Raw genomic sequence first — 18,586 nt, 5'->3', positions numbered from 1 at the left:
TACATTTTAGGTTCTAAAATCACAATGCAAAACACTTTCTGAAGTCCCATTGACTTAATTCATGCTTAATAATGCTAATCAGTGGGACTTGTCAGTATAGCCAAACTTACATCAGCTGTTAATCAAAGTCTTATTCCAAACATCCAAAGATCAGTAGATTGAAGAGCAAAGTATCTACAACCAGCAAAGCAAAACTGAAGAGCAAATCAGCTGCATCCTAAAACAAGAGTGGCTTTTGTATATTGGATGGATTTATAACTCAACTGGCCCATGCATGAACGATAAAACGCTTCCAATATATTAACAAAAACCACACACGGCTTGCAGTTTATACAACAGTGACAACGTTTATGGCATCGTCTCTTTTATACAACTAGCTTTGCTTCCTGCTGCATGCACGAACCGCCAATGAATTAGTCCTAAAATAAACTGAAGGAGAATTTTGGAGGTTGCTACATGAATAAAAATTTAAAAGCAAAGCCTTCTTCCCATGCATTTACATTTCAGTTCCTTGTACACCACATCTGTGAAGAGTCTGATTCTTTTTATGATGACAATTATTCTTCAACTTTTCAACCAGCTATCATACTTCCTTAGAAATGTATATATTTATATATGTAAATGTATGTATTTATATTTATATATATATATATATATATATATATATATATATATATATATATATATATATATATATATATATATATATATATAATGTCTATCTACAGCAGTTTCCCTTTAGAGCTGCTCTTTCAGCTCTAAACTGCATATAAGTTGCAATGATTCCTTGAAATGACTTCCAAAATACATAGATGGGACCAGTGGTGGGATTCAAAGTTTTTTTTACTACCGATTCTGTGGGCATGGCATGGCTTGGTGGGCGTGGTTTGGTGGGCATGGCAGGGGAAAGATACTGTAAAATCTCCATTCCCACCCCACTCCAGGGGAAGGTTATTGCAAAATCTCCATCCCTCGGGAGGCAGAGAATAGATGGGGGCGGGGCAAGTCAGAGGTGGCATTTACTGGTTCTCCGAACTACTCAAACTTTCTGCCGGTTCTCCAGAACTACTCAAACTTTCTACCGGTTCTCCAGAACTAGTCAGAACCTGCTGAATACCGCCTCTGGCTGGGACCTTCAGGTACCAGTACAGATTTGTGGGAAAGATGCATTCTTCTCCCACAGTATATTAAATTATTCTGGAGATCCTGAGCATGATCCTCATTTCTGATGAAAAATTAATAGTGCTGTCAGCTCGACTACTGCATTTAAGTCACAAAACTGATGCTCAGTTAATCTGATATGAAATAATTTCTTAAGAACACTTGAAAGATTTGTTTATACCTTAGTTGTATCCCCTTCCCTCCCAACTTAAAACTCCTAGTTTCATCCAATCTGTTTTTTAAAAAATGGAAGCAAGATTGCTACGGCTGCAATAAAGAAAAATAAAAGACCTTATGCTGGCAAAAATAGTACTGGGGGAAAAAAAACCCTGAAAGCAGTTTTCTTACATATTATGGGCTGATTCAATTACTTCCAAACAAAAGCATATTTTTAAATGCATTTTGCGGCTAGATTCCTGAAATAGTCTACTGATTATTATTCAGGATTGAATAACGCTGAACATTCTTGCTTGCGCGCACATAGGCACTGATGTGGCTGTGAAAACAAAAGTTAATAAACAAAACCAGGCAGGCTTGCCTTACAGAAATGACAGCTTTTGATGTACTGGGTCCTCATAGATCAAGACTGGGTTGATTGAAATAAGTGGCTGAATTCATCCATTAACCAAGCCCCATTCACAATAATTAGCTTTTTATGCGACAAAGAGGTTGCCTATCACTACAATTTATAGTATAAAAGTCTGCACCAAGAGAACATATGTGTGGACAGAAGGACTGGCCTTCTGTTCTTTTATATCAATTTGGAGTAAATCATTTTTCCTATTCATAATTTATTTCAAAAATTGGGCTGGTGCACCATATTCGGCATACTGGTCGCAGTCAGTTTCAACTTCTCAATTTGACTAGGAGCCAATCATTTAAGTCAGGAGTGTCAAACTCAAGGCCTGCGGGCCAGATCCAGCCCACAAGGGCTTAAATCTGGCCCGTGTTGCTGGCCTGGAAGTAGCAAAGGACCAGCCGGTGGTGCCTCTGGCAGCCAACGCCCCCTCCTAACACCCCATTTTCGACCTGGACAGCCTCCTGCAGCACTCTGCCAGCCAAAACGGAGCACAAGAGGGCGCACAAGGTTCCCACACACCCCGTTTTGGTGGCAGGGTGCTGTAAGAGGCCTATGTCCTGTCCCGTCTCCCCACACCACCCCATGGCCAGCCTGCGGAGAACTACAATGCTGATCCGGCCCTCAAAGAAATTCAATTTGACACCCCTGATTTAAGTGAATGATTAAGGAATGAATCATCGTTAATATAGAGAGCATTATACATTAAACCTGTACCAATGAAAAAGTGGGAACACAATGTTTTCTTGCAAGAATGGAAAAATTGGGAGGAAATAAACAGTTGCTCTGTGTTCCTTCAGTCTCAATTAACTAATTGGAAATGTTGTATCTGCGTCAGACCCAACCAGATTTTATGAATTCCACAATAAACAGAAGAACAAACTCTATTAAAACAACTCATTTATTATAGTTTTATCAAAAAATAGTCAACCATTCAGTCAACCAGTCTTAGAAGAATTGATGCAACCACATTTGCTTCTGCTGTAACAGTTACTCCTAACTATCCATTTCCTTTTTAATATCGTGTGTGTGTGTGTGTGTGTGTGTGTGTGTGTATGTATGTATGTATGTATGTATGTATGTATGTGTGTATATATATATATATATATATATATATATATATATATATATATATATATATATATATATATATATATATATATATATATATATATATATACTGACAAACTCTTCATTCCTTACATTTTGGTTTTGTTCACCTTTTCCTTCTTGGCTCATATGCTCATTTCAGACTTAAAAAAAAGAGAATATGGAGAACTCTGCCAAATCATCCATCCAGCAATCTGGAAATGTTTGCTTCAAGACAAAACTGCTTTGTTTCAAGTCTAAGCTACAACTTGCTTTATAAAGCAAAAAAGCTGAAATGCAAGAGGGAATGAAAAAGGAGGAGCACATCATAACATAATAGTTTTGAGTACTTGGCTGAAGAAGACAGAAATTAGCAACCACACTCAAGCAAAAAAGCTAAATAACATTGGGGTGGAGACTTGGCTATTTTACCATACAATTTTGTTGCAAGCATTGTATTCCACAATCTCACAGACAATGCCAGTATTTCAATAATTGTCAGACACGCAAGGGTCCATTCAACGTGCTTCCACCAAATCAGATAAAACCCTCTAGCTTTGACAATATATTAGTTTAAGGATATTGAGGCTTAGCAACAATGCACAGGTATCCCATATAAGTCACAAAGATGACCACGTATGTATCACCATGCAAATGATTCAATTTACATGTTATTGGTACAATGACATCTTGACAAATTAAATAAATCTCGCCTCTCAGAAGATCCTGATTAGCTTAATATATTATGAAATGCAGAAAACGGGTTAATACAGATAATCAGTGTTACATTAACAAAGAAAAACGGAGGAATAAGGAAAGATGAAGAACAACCTGAGAGTTAATACATCATTCTGGCAATCACAATGACAATCCGGGGGTAACTACAATTACAGTATTAATTTCTTATTCAATATTAGCATTATTTTGCGATGGAATATTATCATATTCCATCATAAAAATAAGTTAAACGGCATCACTTCAGTATTGCTTTTCTCTTCCCTCTCTCAATTCTTTTCAACGGAATCAGATCAAAAGATGCTGAATAGAATAGAATTCTTTATTGGCCAAGTGTGATTAGAATTTGTCTCGGGTGTCTAAGCTCTCAGGGTACATACAACAATAGTGATAGATCATGATCATAGTCATTGTAAAAATACATTCATCATAAAACATTAGATACCACACTTAGTAATAGTCACGGATACTAAATATGCAATCAACATAAATCATACTAGAATACTAAGTAAACAATATAAATTGTAAGATACAAGCAATAAAGTTAAAGTCATAAGAAGATAAGGAGATAGGTAACAGGGAAGATGAGAATGATGGTAATACTGCCTTTCTAGATATTTGACAGTGTTGTGGGAGTTAGTTGTTTAGCAGAGTGATGGCATTTGGAGGGGGGGGGGGCTGTCCTTGTGTCTAATTATTCTGACATGCAGTGTCCTATAGCATCAGTTGAAACAGTTTATGTCCAGGGTGCAAAGGATCTGTAGATATTTTCTCAGCCCTTTTTCTGACTTGTGAAATATGTAAGTAGGTCCTCAATGGGATACCAGATTTATGTTCATTCAAAGAGATTACTTCAGTTAAGCTTTTGGGTTTTCTTTGTCATTATAGCCTGCTATTCTTTGTACAAACAGTTTGCAAACAAGATCTCTTTGAGAGAGGGAGAGGGAGGGAGAGGAAGAGAGAGAGGGAGGGAGGGAGGGAGGAGAGAGGGAGGGAGTTACTTTGGAGGAATTTTTTTTACACTGAATTTTTTACATTCTTTTACATAGCATACTGCACATTGCCAATTAATAGTAAGGCAGGTGGGTACATAATTCTCTATGTTGATGTTTTATGGTTATAACTCCTAACCCCCAAAAGCTATTTTAGTAATATTGCAATAGATTTCTCATTTTATTGGATATATTCTGCTTGCATGGTTTGTTTTATTTTCTATATTAGCACTGAACTCTATTAGATAGAGCAAAACCAGATCTTCACACAATACTGAGGACCAGAAATCACAAGTATAACAAGTAGCAAAATAAAAGATGGCAAATTAAAGATGCAACTAATAGAATTGTAGAAAAGAAGTAAAAAAAGCACTGGATTTAAAAGGTAAGAATCTGAAGGAAGAAAAAATGTATAAAATAAAAAATGTTAATGTTACAGTGTAGGGAAGCCATGAAAACATATAAAACCTCCTCAGAACTAAACTCATGGACATAGCTACTTACGTGTACTTAGCAACAACACAGAAGAGGTTTACCATTACTTTCTACAGAAGGTCCTTGACTTACAACAGTTTGTTTAGTGACTGTTCCAAGTTACAATTGGAATGAAAAAGGTAATCTATGACCGTTTTTCACATTTGTGACCGTTGCAGCGTCACAATTCGGATGTTTGGCAACTGACTCATTATTATGACAATTGGGGTGTCAACTTTTGAGACGTTCTGGCAAGCAAAGTCAATGGGGAAGCCAGATTCACTTTACAACTGTGTTACTAACTTGAAGTGATTCACTTAGCAAGTGAGGCAAGAAAGGTCATAAAATGGGGCAAAATTCACTTAACAAATGTTTCGATTAGCAACAAAAATTTTTGGCCTATTGGGATCCTAAGAAGGATTACCTGTACTGTTTTTTTTTAAAAAAAAAATCCTCAATTACTGCATAATCTTGGAATTTCCTGGTAATCTCCAATTTAACCACTATCTTAACCTGCTCCTGTTTAGCTTTCAAGACTAAACAAAGTTGGTCAGGTGAAATAAAAGACAAGAATATCTAGACATTATTGTCAGGACCAGTGGAAGATATAATACTAGCAAACAGGGAATAGAGCACTGAAGTTCTATGAAGAAACTAGAAGTACTATTGACAAATAGAATCTAGAGGTGGCTAAAACGCTAAAAAAGAAGAAGTGAAAATAGAAGTGAGAAGAAAAAGGGTTGAGTTAAATATAGAAATAAGTTGATCTACAAAGGTAGGCGTGAATAAAGAGCAGGCATACTTTTGCTAAGTCTGCATGCTGGTACATATCCATAAAATGAAAAAATTAGGCCAATCTTTTCAGTGCTGGAAAAATGAAAACAAAGTAGAGTAGGTTTTTTTGCATAATTATTCATGTAAATAAGCACGATATGTGACCTAAATAGACTTTAGCAGATGACCAGTTTCTACAAATATATTTTGAGTTGGACAGGAGCAGCAGTGAAATCCTCTGAAGTCTGCTACCAGTTCGGGGTGTTTACTACCAAGCGCGTGCTTTGCGCGCATGTGTTGTTGAGGTGTGCCCGCACAGCGCTAAAAAGGGAACATTTTGAAGCCTTCCGAGTCGCTGTAGAACAGCGAGTGGGGGGAATACACTGTGCCACGCAATTTAGATTAGCTAGAAAGCAGGAAATCTGACGATTCTAGCTAATATGAATATAAAATAACATAATCAGCATGTCACAGCTGATCTGTCACCCAGCTGATCGTCGGAAATACCGGTTTGCCCGAACTGGTAGCATTTTTTACTACCGGTTCAGGCGAACCGGTCTGAACCAGTAGCATTTCACCCCTGGACAGGAGGCATGCCTTGAGCTGAATCCACGAAGCACAATAAATAAGAAACATTGGATAGTGGGAGTAACATTCATTTCTACGTTTCACCATAACAGAGACAAGTCAAAACAAAACTCTAAAGTCTCCCTTCTTAGTTCCGAGTATTCTGAATGCAATTGTACATTACTAGCACTGCATCACATGCACAAAAAACCCGTTTAGGTTTCATTTTTTTCTGATTTGTTTTTTCATCTTCAGAAGTTACATTTAGATAAAATCAAGAATAAATAAAACCGCTCATATGGCAGCTAGCCTGAATAACACAAGCAGTCATTAGGGGAAGGGGGGGAGATCACTTTTATGTTAACTACAGATGAATAAGATTAATGCAACTTCAGCACATTTAAAACAGTCTGATAAATGTTTTATCGAGAAGTCTCGCTACCAAACAAGCATCACACTCAAGAGTAGATGGTGCTATTAGAAATTAAAATTGAAAGCCCAAATGTCCAAATCTGTCAAATGCATTTTGACCAACAAGGTCTTCTTCAGGAGCTTAAAATGGTGGCTTCCTTAAAAGAATTGATCTCCATCTTCTAGTTCTTGGCAGGCTTTCCCTGAACTGAACTCTCTCCTGTGTCACAATTCCTAAAAGAAGGTACACTACTTTAAAAATGATGCAATCTATTTTTTTTTTGTTCTTGTGCTGTTTTAAATACAGGCAGTCCTCGACTTACAACAGTTCATTTAGCGACCGTTCAAAGTTAAAATGGCACTGAAAAAAGTGACTTATGGCCATTTTTCACACAATCTTTGCAGGCCACATGATCAATATTCAGATGCTTGGCAACTGACTCATGTTTATGATGGTTGCAGTGCTCCATAGTCATGTGATCCCCTTTTGCGACCTTGTTCAATGGGAAAGGCAGATTCACTTCACAACCGTGTTACTAACTTAACAACCACAGCAATTCACTTAACAACTGTGGCAAGAAAGGTCATAAAACGGGGGGGGGGACACTTAACAAATGTCTCACTTAGCAACAGAAAATTCTGGGCTCAATTTGTGGTCATAAGTTGAGGACTACCTGTAGGAACAATTGGCAAATAAATTTAACAATTTAAGATTAATCCGTATCCTTTAAAACAAAAGCTATGAAAAAAGTAGTAAAAGGGTTAGGTGAAACTAAGCGGCGCTTAGTAGTATTAATATTAGTATTAATATTGCTAGTTGTTTGTTAGTACAACAGCCTATCAATCAAAATATTAATTTATTTTTAATGTTTAAAAGGAAATTCAGAGATTTTTACAAATATATCACGGAGGAGTGATCTTTTTGGTCTCAAAGGCTGCATGAAGGAAGAGAATATGCATGTCTTGTAAAATTGTTCCACAACCTACAATTCAGTTCTGCTGAAATTGTTAACAATCAAGGGTGAAAGACCTACTGACACCTGTCCATTTAATCCTACTGCCAAATTTACAGCCCTCTTCCCGGGAAACCCACAAAGGGAATCTTCTCATAGTATTACCGGGTCTAGCTCAGAATAATAACACACTAAAAAATCTCTGCAACTACAGGGTCTGGTAATGTTTATTTTTATATTAAAAGTTAAGATAAAGGTTCCCCCTTGCACATAAGAGCCACGCTGTGCAGGAGACTCCTCAGCGCTAGACTCAGGTCAGCGCGAGCCGCAGTCCCCTTCATGTTGGCTCAGGAAGAAGGGGAATGGGACCGCGGCTTGCGCTGATCTGAGTCTAGCGCTGAGTCTCCTGTATAGTGTGGCTCTTCTCCACAGCGCAGCGGACCGAGTTGCTGTCCCCTCCCCGCCACCGTGATCCTGGGGTATTTTGCGTGCACGCGCAAGAAAGAGATGAAAGAGAAAAGGGGACAAATAGAGAGAAATGAAAGAGAGCTGGAAGGAGAGAATGGGAAAGAGGGAAAAGAGAGGGAAACAAATTAGAGAGAGAAGGGGGAGAGGGAAAGAGAAATGAAAGAGAACTGAAGGGATAGAATGAGAGAGAGAGAAAAGAGAGAGAAACAAATCAGGGGGAAAGAAAGGAAGAAAAAAAGAAAGAAAGAAAGAAAGAAAGAAAGAAAGAAACTTTCTCAGACCTATGAGGAAAGCAGTGGCAAGCTAGATCTCTTGCCAAGAAAACTCCTCGGCCCCTCCCCCAAATCTTTTTTTTTTTTGTTGGCCACTGGTGGCCACCGCATATGGTCCTCAGCAATACGCTCTTGCCCGCCACCCCTTTGAAACATGCAAGGACGGGACAAAATGGCGCGGATCCATTTATTAAAACCTCCTGTGTTACAAAGGCATTTTAATAAAAAGATTGTGATGATGTCAGTGCCTCACCAGCCATAAACCTCACTGCACATCATTGCCAGATACAGAGGTTATCATTGAGAAGGTCTGCTTTCTTAGTCACAGCCAGTTAGACTCACAAGCTTTAGCAGCTCCTTCCTAGATATTCAGATGGATAACCTGGATCATAAGGCAGCTCATTCATTCATTCATGGTTTTCCCATTCCAACAAAATGGCTCTTGTTGACCAACATGCCCTATAAATTATGAATTTTAACAATCCAATAATATAATATTGGATTGTAATAATAATGGATTATAACACAAAAGTAGATATAAGAGTTTAAATATCTATAAGTCCCCCGCCAAAGATAATAAACAAACATACATAAAAAATACACTGTCATTGGGGCCCTTATAATGGGAGAGAGAAACTAAACAACTTTATATTATGGACGCAACTAATATTTCTGCCCCTAGTCTGAGAGGAAAGTCAAGGCTTACAGAAGGCTAACAAGCTCAGGCCTATCCAATTTTTTGGAAGGGTATTGTGACTGTCCCATAAGGGAGCAGCCATCACTGAGAACATATTTCTTCTGATTCCTGCTAGATAACACTTGGTTTCATTGAATGGAACCAAGGCATTCCTATCATTCAGGGAAGCAGAAATGATTAGATTTATGCAAAGGTCTTCCTGGACACCTGATTCCAAGAAGGAGTCCTGGGTTCAAGAGAACCCTTAAATTTGCATACCATTTTTGTCTGCCACTTGGAGTCAAAATTCCAAGATCCAGGGAATCATAAAGCTCACCGCCACTTCATCTTGCTAGAGTTAAGCCTACTACTTAGACTCTTAAGATTCTCCATACGTTGAGGGGAAAATAACAGCATCACTTTGGGTCCATTATCACATTGCTGATGTGCTGATAGATTACAGAGTTTTGTGTCTATTTTAAATAAGCTACGGCATACTCTATTTCCTTTACCCATACATCATCATCCACAAGATAATGTTATAGTTTTGTATCCCCATTAAATATTATATTTGAAGCTTTGCATATTACCAATAAACAATTCTGTTCAGAGCCATCTATTCTCTTATTGCTACTGATTAGCGAACAGTATTTAATAATTGAACAATGTAAATTGGAATCAAACAAGAAAGGTGGAATCCAATGCAGCTATTTATTGAGTGAGAGATTATTCTTGGAATTAAAACAGGCAAGGAAGAAGAGCTATTAAATGTGTGATGAACTGGATATTGCAAACGTTACATAAAAAGGTAAAAGAACACCATCTATGAAAATTAATGTACCGATGAAAATCTTATTCTAGCAAATGAACAATTATTCAAAGGATAATAGGAACATTTTACATTACTGAGGGAAATATATGTATTAATGCAGCATGCTAAAACATGGAGCTCTAATGAGGTACTATATATCTGCCTTAATTAAATGCTTTCAAAATAACCTTATAAACTGTCTAGACATAAAATCTGCATATGAAATATAAAACTTGGATTAGGTGATTATTCATGTAGTTTTCCTCACACTGTCAAGAAGATAATTTAAAAAATATATATATATATATATATGAAAAAAAATATCACAGCTATTACATGGAAGCCAGATTTTCTTTTTCATCTACAGGTAGTTCTCAACTTACAACTATTCATGTAATGACCATTTGAAATTACAACGGCACTGGAAACAATGATTTATGACTGGTCCTTGCATTTATGATTTTAGCAGCATCCTTACAGTCATAAGATCAAAATTTGGTAACCGGCATGTATTAACAACTAGCTCATAACCCGGCGTTGCCCAGATATTTATTTATAGGGGGAAATGGTCCGGACCAAACCTAATTTCTAATGTTGGATTTTCCCCCTTAAGCCCCCTTGTGGAGTACTGTGAAGCCATTACCATGGCAACTCCAGTGCACTGTACAGTAGAAGCCATTTTACTGCAGTACAATAGAAGCCATTTTAAGGCACAACAGGCTGTATCTTAACAGAATACACACCCCGAGGAGTGTTAGGGGTGTCTTATCCCCTCACTATTTTTCTCCAGAGAGTAAGTCATCTGTATACCAAGTTTGGTTGAAATTGCTCGAGGCGTTCCAGAGTTATACTGGAACATACACACACACAGCCATTTATATATATGTATATGTATATGTATACGTACGTACGTACGTACGCGTGCGCATGCACACACACACACACACACACACACATATATATATATATATATATATATATATATATATATATATATATATACACATACATATATAAATTGCAGTGTCACTGGGGGCTAGCCAGTTCCCCAAAGGCAAATCAATGGGGAAAACTGGATTTGCTTAATGACTGTGTGATTATTTAACAACTGAGTAATTTGCTTAACTGTGGCATAAAAAAGGCTATAAAATTGGCTATGACTCCTTAGCTGCTTACAAATGTGGTCGCATTCCCTCAGTAAAAAAAGTATAGTAAAAAAGTCTTAAAAAGTTAGTAATTCAAAACTAATTAGTTAGCAATTCAAAATTCAAAGCTACAAGATAAACCCATGATGAATTGCAATCTTTATTTGGTGATAACCTTCTCCCATTTATCTTTCTTGAAGTCACTAATCACTCTACTAGGTAGCCATTGTAAGGAAAGGTGATTTAGGTACACGAACTGTTCAGGAGGTTATTGGAGACCTTATACTTTTGAATTCCACGGTTTCAGTACTGCTATTAGTAAGCTGAACCTCAGCACTGGCAGTACACCGTGGCCTTTGGACTGACCCTGTTGGTGCAGAGTTGTTGAGTAATTGCACAAATTCAACTAATTGACAGGCAATCCTTGGAGATCATATACAAGATAGGGCATCTACTATTTTGTTAGCTATGTCTGAAAACTAAATGTAAAGACCTAGTTGCAGGAATGACTATTTTTACTAATTAAGCCACTAGAAAAAACTCTTATAAAAAGGATCAGTTAAGTTCTAGTACAGGGTTGTTAAACTCGTGTTGTCACGTTGTCGTCACATGATGTATTGCGGCTTTCCCCCCCTTTGCTAAAAACAGGGGTGGGCATGGCCAGGGTGTGACGCATCCAGGCTGCGGGCCGCGAGTTTGACACTCTTGTTCTAATGTTAGGTATTTCCATAAACAAAATTTATTTATTTATTTATTTATTTATTTTGTATGCCGCCCACTCCCGGAGGACTCCGGGCGGCTTACAAAAGACAAGGGAAAGGGGGGAACAAGACAAAGACAACATATTAAAAACAAAACCAACATTCACAATTTCTATGGAGGTAGATGTTTCTCAGCTCCCCCCAGCCTGCTGGAACAGCCAGGACTTGGTGGCTTTGCGGAAGGCCGGGAGGGTAGTAAGGATCCGGATCTCAACAGGGAGCTCGTTCCAGAGGGCCGGAGCTGCAACAGAGAAGGCTCTCCCCCAGGGAGTTGCCAGCCGACATTGGCTGGCAGATGGAATCCGGAGGAGACCCAAATCCGTTTCTATCAATGGCAATTTCTCAGTTCTGAGCAGAACCTCTAGTATCACTATCAATTTACATATTGTGTGTTTGTCCTGATGAATACTCATACATCCTGAAATACCTATATGTAGGACATAAAAATACAAATAATTTCCTCGTGCTTGTCCAGGAAACTAATATAATTTTCACCTCTAGATATATCCTTCCAAATATCCAGTGACGAATTCGTTGCTCATAGGAGGGGAAAGTGAAACAAATAACAAAGTTAATTAATATACTAAGCTATGATTTGCTTAATTATGTTTAATTGGAAAATGCAACTGTCACACTAGGATACAACTCATGACTTATTAATCACAGTGACAAGGTTTATCAGATTATGTAAAACAAATTTCAAAATATACATCTGACTTTTTGGTATGGAGCTAAGCACTTCTGGAAATTAAACTGTGGCTTGTAAATTTCCAATTAGCACAATAAAAAGAAAACCATACATGTCAGAAACAAGCAATTTCCCTGAAGGATAGTGCTTTTTTTTTTTTTTTTTTAAAAAGACATTTGAGCTGTCTACTGAGATTACAAACATACCCTGTTTTCCTGAAAATAAGACCTCCCCGGATAATAAGCCTAATTGGGCTTTTGAGGGCATATGCTAAAAAAAGCCCTCCCCTAAAAATAAGCCCTCACCAAATATACTGCAATGCAGCAGCAGCCACAAGGTGACCATGCTTGTCTCGTCCTGCATCTCAAAAATAATAAGACCTCCCCAAAAATAAGGCCAAGTGCTTATTTTGGGGGTCAAAAGAAAATAAGACCCTGTCTTATTTTCTTTTTGACCCCCGAAGTAAGCACTTGGCCTTATTTTGACCCTGTCTTGTTTTCAGGGAAACATGGTATTTAATTCCAAAACAACCACAGGCTTTTTGAACCCGCTGGCATATTTATAGGGTGCTTTTAAGCCAAGGAAGACATTAGAAATAGCCAAGTTTCCGTGGTTAGCCTGGAATAAAATTTACACCCAGGGAAGTTCAATTAGTAGGAATAACATGACTACTGGTTTATGAACATAATCCTGTTCCACATGCAAAACAAACTTTAGAATAGAAAATGCATTCAAGTAGAATGTATTTATTGTTAAGTTGTTTTACTCTGCTTCACTCCATAGACTTCAGGTGGCTTACAAAAGAATCCAAAATAGCAAATACAAACTTATATGCAAATCAAGCATCTGTTTAAATCAGAATGATAACATTTAATGACAAAAAATAAAAATCCACTGACTTTCTCGATCTCTGCATTTCTCTAAGTTTTGTGCTACAAAAAGCAGATAATAAAAAGAGACTGCTTCTTCTAAGGACAATTCGTTTCTCCCCCTGCATTTATTCCAGACAAACAACAGCCCTAGTGAAGTGTTATTTCTTTATAATGAAGCACTTCTACTAAAAGGTCACTGTGAAAATCCTGGCTCCATACCAGATTTGATATAGATATTAACACTTCCCCCTCCTAAGAATGTCTCATATATCTGACTATGCAAAAATCGAAGATCTGAGAACGCTTTGAAAGCAATATACAACGAGGACAGGGATTACAATTTCCCCAAATCAAAAACGACTGTCTTATATTCAAGGCGCCTCAAGTTCTTTTTAAATCATTCCTATGCTCAGCCCAAAGTACTATTAATTACTATATCTTTTGCAAATATTACGTTATTTAAACATATGGGAAACTTGCCAATAGAATCCCTAGTCTCTATACGGGGAAAAACCTGTCTTAATTGCCTTCCTTTAATATTCTTGGGAGTTGCGTGTGATTTGTTTTAGAAACTGTTACTATCGTGGGGTATTTAAAGAAAGAACATGCAAATAGTGCAATTTTATTCACATATATTTATTGTTTAGCAAAGATGTGCACTATCTAATAATTTAAAATACATAGTGTATTTTAAATATACTGTATATCAGGGGTGAAATCAACATACCTTTGCTAATGGCATGTAGCAATGTGAGCGCGCACAGGCGCAGTGTCAAAAACGGACTGCAAAGGTAAGCAAACAGCGAGGAGAGGGGGAATCTGCTATGCCACGCAATTCATATTATTACGTGCTATGCCACACCATTTATATTACCTAGAAAGCAGGAAATCCTACTTTCTAGCTAATATAAATCGTGAGTCACAGCTGATTGTCGAAAATACCGGTTCGGCCAAACCAATAGGATTTTTTTTTTACTACCGGTTCGGGTGAATTGGAAGCATTTTTACTACTGGTTCGAGCGAACAGGTCCGAAGCAGTAACATTTCACCCTTGCTGTATATACCGTAATGGAGAAGAGTTAGCTCCCTTTTGATCATAGGGAAAAGTTGCTACTGCCAACAAGAAGTCTTTGCTTTAGTCGTCACTAGACTGAGACCCTTCTCTACGACAAGATGAATTTATCTTTAATATCAACTTCTCTTTATTTGCACAATTGTCAAGGAAGCAGGCTCTGATCCCAGTTATAAGTTAGAGGGCCTCATCAGGTAACAGCATGAAGTCAACCTTGATTGAACTCAAAAAGGCTAAGCAGGGTCAGGCATGATTAGGACATGGTAACCACTTAGGAATCCCAGGACTACAAACAAGGGAGTAAAATGTTAAAAAGGCAATAGCATAAAAACCTCCACCAACCAAGTTGATGTAATCACCAGGAGTCAAGTTCAGTTTGAAGTAGTTGTTACTCAGAGGACTGAGGGCGTTGACGAAAATGTGTAGGGCAGGGTGCAGCCTTTGGCTCATGAAAATTCCCTAAAACTTTGAGTCTTTTATCTTTCATATGAATCTATGAAATGTATGGGAAGTCACATTAAAGCTGTTTATTTAACTTGATTTAATGACATTAAATTTAAATTAAAGCAAATTAATTTTTTTCTGACAACAATCTTTTTGAGGGATGGTTCAATATACTATTTCTAGACACACACTGTACCTTAGGCCCCTAAAAAGGTGTGCCCTAGCATGATGATCAGTGTATTAACAGTACTTCTTTGCTACTTACAATTCAGGTGTGTAAATATACACTGCAGTAAAATATGAGATTTGTAAGATCCAGAGAAAACTATTTTGAATAACCATTCCATGTTACAATATACAATATACAATCTCAGAAGTCAATCACAGTATGTCTTATAATTTTTTCTCCTCAAAGAACATGATATTGTTCTTGGAAAATTCAAAGACCATGTGTCAAACAAGTATGGAAATACTTAGAATTAAATAGCAAACAAAATTAATGTTTGATAAATTTGTTTAATAAATAAATAAAATGGCAACCAATATTAACATTTAGTGTAATTCATATAATAAATTATGCATGATTTTGGAAAGTGGTACTCAACTGCTTCAAAACTCATAGAATTTGATACTTGACACATTTTGATGGAAAAATATTGCCCTGGTACTTGTTGTTTGTTTGGTACTCGGTGCGCTGTGGTGGGAAGAATGGGATGGTTATGGAAAACAGACAGGGAGCCAGCCATACCAGGAATGTCACAAGGAAAGATGTTGGAAAGATCACTGTCATAAAAAAGGGACAGGCAGAAAGTCCTTCCCAGCTGAAAAAATGGATCACGTGGTAAGACATTTTTAGTGTCTCTTCGAATCAATTAATGACAAGTGCCAAGGTACATCCTGTACGTTGAAGCATTTTTCTGCCACAACAAATGGCCCTCCTAGAGCAGGTCAGAAAGTTAAAAGTTGTGCTAATAAACTCTTTGTCATAATCTAAGTGATCATACTCCATAGTAGAGAACTGCTGTTCACTCATCAAATATCTCTTTAAGAAAAGGTTATTGTAATTCAGTTATCCGTATTATTAAAATAAGGTCATTCGATTACCTGACCCCTGCTATCTTAGTAAATTAATTCATTCATGAATTCTATCTACACTTATAAGACGTGTTAAAATCTGTTGCTATTTCATTGTGCTTTCCATGCCACAACTCCTTTGGCTGCTTCACAGTAAGGTTATAGGTAAAACCTGTCCATATCTATATCCATTTATAACGCTGTAGGGCATTCTTGACTGTAAATTGTCTTCTCTGACATACTTCTAGGGATTAAATGCATTCATAGATGAAGATATTCAATCTGGATAAAAGTATATTGTTTCCTAGTTCAAAGAACATGTAATTTAACTTCAATGTTATTTGTGATACCAACTAACTATTTAAAAGGAGGAAAAAAAGAATGCCAGCAAGACTAAATGTCACCAGAGCTCATGCACCAAGTCATCTGTATTATTTTAAGAAGTTATGATAAATGCTAGCCAAACTTACATTGTTTCCCTTTGTCATCTTCTACGTATCCAAACAAGTTGAGCTTAAAATAAATGTACAAGGACAATAGTGCCATGTTCTGAATGCTATCTAGCAAACCAACTAAGCCAACTAATCATCTGCATTCTCTATCAGAAACGATGAGTTAGGTAGAGATTCCTCCTAAGTGAGAACATCACTAAGTGAAGACAAAGGGTGGAGTAGAAGCTGATTGGTACACTTTAAAGTAGTCACATACAATAAGTCTCAGTTAATGCTATATAGGGACATGGTGGCTCAATGGCTAAGATGGTGAGCTTGTTGATCAGAAAGGTCAGCATTTCGGTGGTTCGAATCCCTAGCACCATGTAACGGAGTGAGCTCCCGTTACTTGTCCCAGCATCTGCCAGCCTGGCAGTTCGAAAGTATGTAAAAATGCAAGTAAGAAAATAGGAAGGCCTTTGGTGCAGAGGTAACAGCATTCCGTGCGCCTTCAGCCACATGACCAAGAAGACGTCTTTGGATAGTGCTGGCTTTTCAGTTTTGAAACGGAGATGAGCACCACCCTCAAGAGTCAGGAACGGCTAGCACATATTTGCGAGGAGAACCTTTACCTAATGCTATATAGGTATTCCTTGATTAATGATCACAATTGAGCCCAATTTTGCTAAGTGAGACATTTATTAATTGAGTTTTACCCCATTTTATGTCACAGTTGTTAAGTGAATCGCTGCAGTTATTAAGTTAGTAACATGGTTATTAAGTGAATCTAGCTTCCTCAATGACTGCTTGTCAGGTGGTTGCAAAAGGTGATCACATGATCCTGGGATACTCCAACTGTCATAAATACAAGTCAGTTGTCAAGCATCTAAATTTTGATCATGTGACCATGGGGATGCTGAAATGGTCGTATGAAAAACGGCCATAAGTCAATTTGTTCAATGCCATTGGTCACTAAAGAAACTGTTGTAAGTTGAGGACTACCTGTAAGTCAGGGAGTAAATAGGATTCAGTGTTTTTTCATGCTTTCCGTGGATTAACAGCAATAAATGCTAGACGTACTGAGTATCTATAATAGGAGAAGCATATATAATCTAGTGATAGCAATTGATTGAAAGGAAGGAGTGAGGAGCTCACAAATTTAGATAAAGTAGAGCGTTTCAAACTGTAGCTTTTAAGATTTTGTGCAACAGATAATTGTGTGCGTGAATACAATCCACACCTACAATTGAATCATTGACCAGAGTTTGATACACGCCTATCTTGTAACGTGCCAAACAGACAAACTTCTGGTAACAGATAAAAGCTACAACTGGCTAGAGAAATAATGCATTTGTGCACTCAGCTGTCTTGTGGAAATTAGCAAAAGAAAAAAAATGCTCTGGGGCATTTTAATTCTCTGTTCACGTGCAGAAAAAAAATATATCCATTTAGTCCACCCACACAAAGATTTATCTACTTGCAGAAAATCCCCATCAGCTTGAGGTCAGATGGTTTCATGGACACCTCCGTGTATTTTCCATAGTAACAATAAAGAACTAGTTTGCTTTCTTCCAGAATTTTATTTCTTTATTTCCTAGTTTCCTTGGCTTTCCTGGTACTTCACGTTCTAACCACATCTAACCCTGCTTAGCCCTTCAACATTAGCCAAGGTAGACTAGAAGCAGATGACACAGAAGTAAATATCTTTTAAAGCAGTGTAACCTGGATTTATGAACTTTTTAACTTTAAAAAAAACCATTAGGAAAAAAATGCATAAATATTAAGTTAAGAAGGGGAGAACTGCAAACCTTATTTGTGGACTGTGCTGTTAGAAAATATCTACATTTAAGAAAGTACTTGCTGGGTTCTAACCAAAGTCAACACATTTCTCCACTGAACTGGCAAGAAATGTATACTTTTAAATCCTGCCATTAAGCATACAGCCATAACAGGATCTGTAGTTTAACAACATGAGCCAGCATATTTCAGGTCTATTGAGCAATATCTTTATTTAGAATATACTGAGTCCTGAAAATGCACTAGTGAATTCAGACCAAAGCCTCCTTATCCTGCAAAACTTTCATGTCTGAACCGGTATTTGGGAATCAGAAATTAATTTTTAAGCCTACATGTTGTCCC

General features: G+C 37.4%; 1 protein-coding gene across 1 annotated transcript in view; it reads right to left on the bottom strand.

The window, feature by feature from the left end:
- The window catches only part of PDLIM5 (PDZ and LIM domain 5), a 150,145-nt gene that overhangs the window by 75,154 nt on the left and 56,405 nt on the right, over positions 1 to 18,586 (bottom strand). The window lies entirely within an intron of this gene.

Source organism: Thamnophis elegans, chromosome 9, assembly GCF_009769535.1.
Source record: "Thamnophis elegans isolate rThaEle1 chromosome 9, rThaEle1.pri, whole genome shotgun sequence".
NCBI lineage: Eukaryota > Metazoa > Chordata > Lepidosauria > Squamata > Colubridae > Thamnophis > Thamnophis elegans.
The sequence above is the reverse complement of the archived record's forward strand: the minus strand, read 5'-3'. Positions and strand labels throughout refer to the sequence as shown.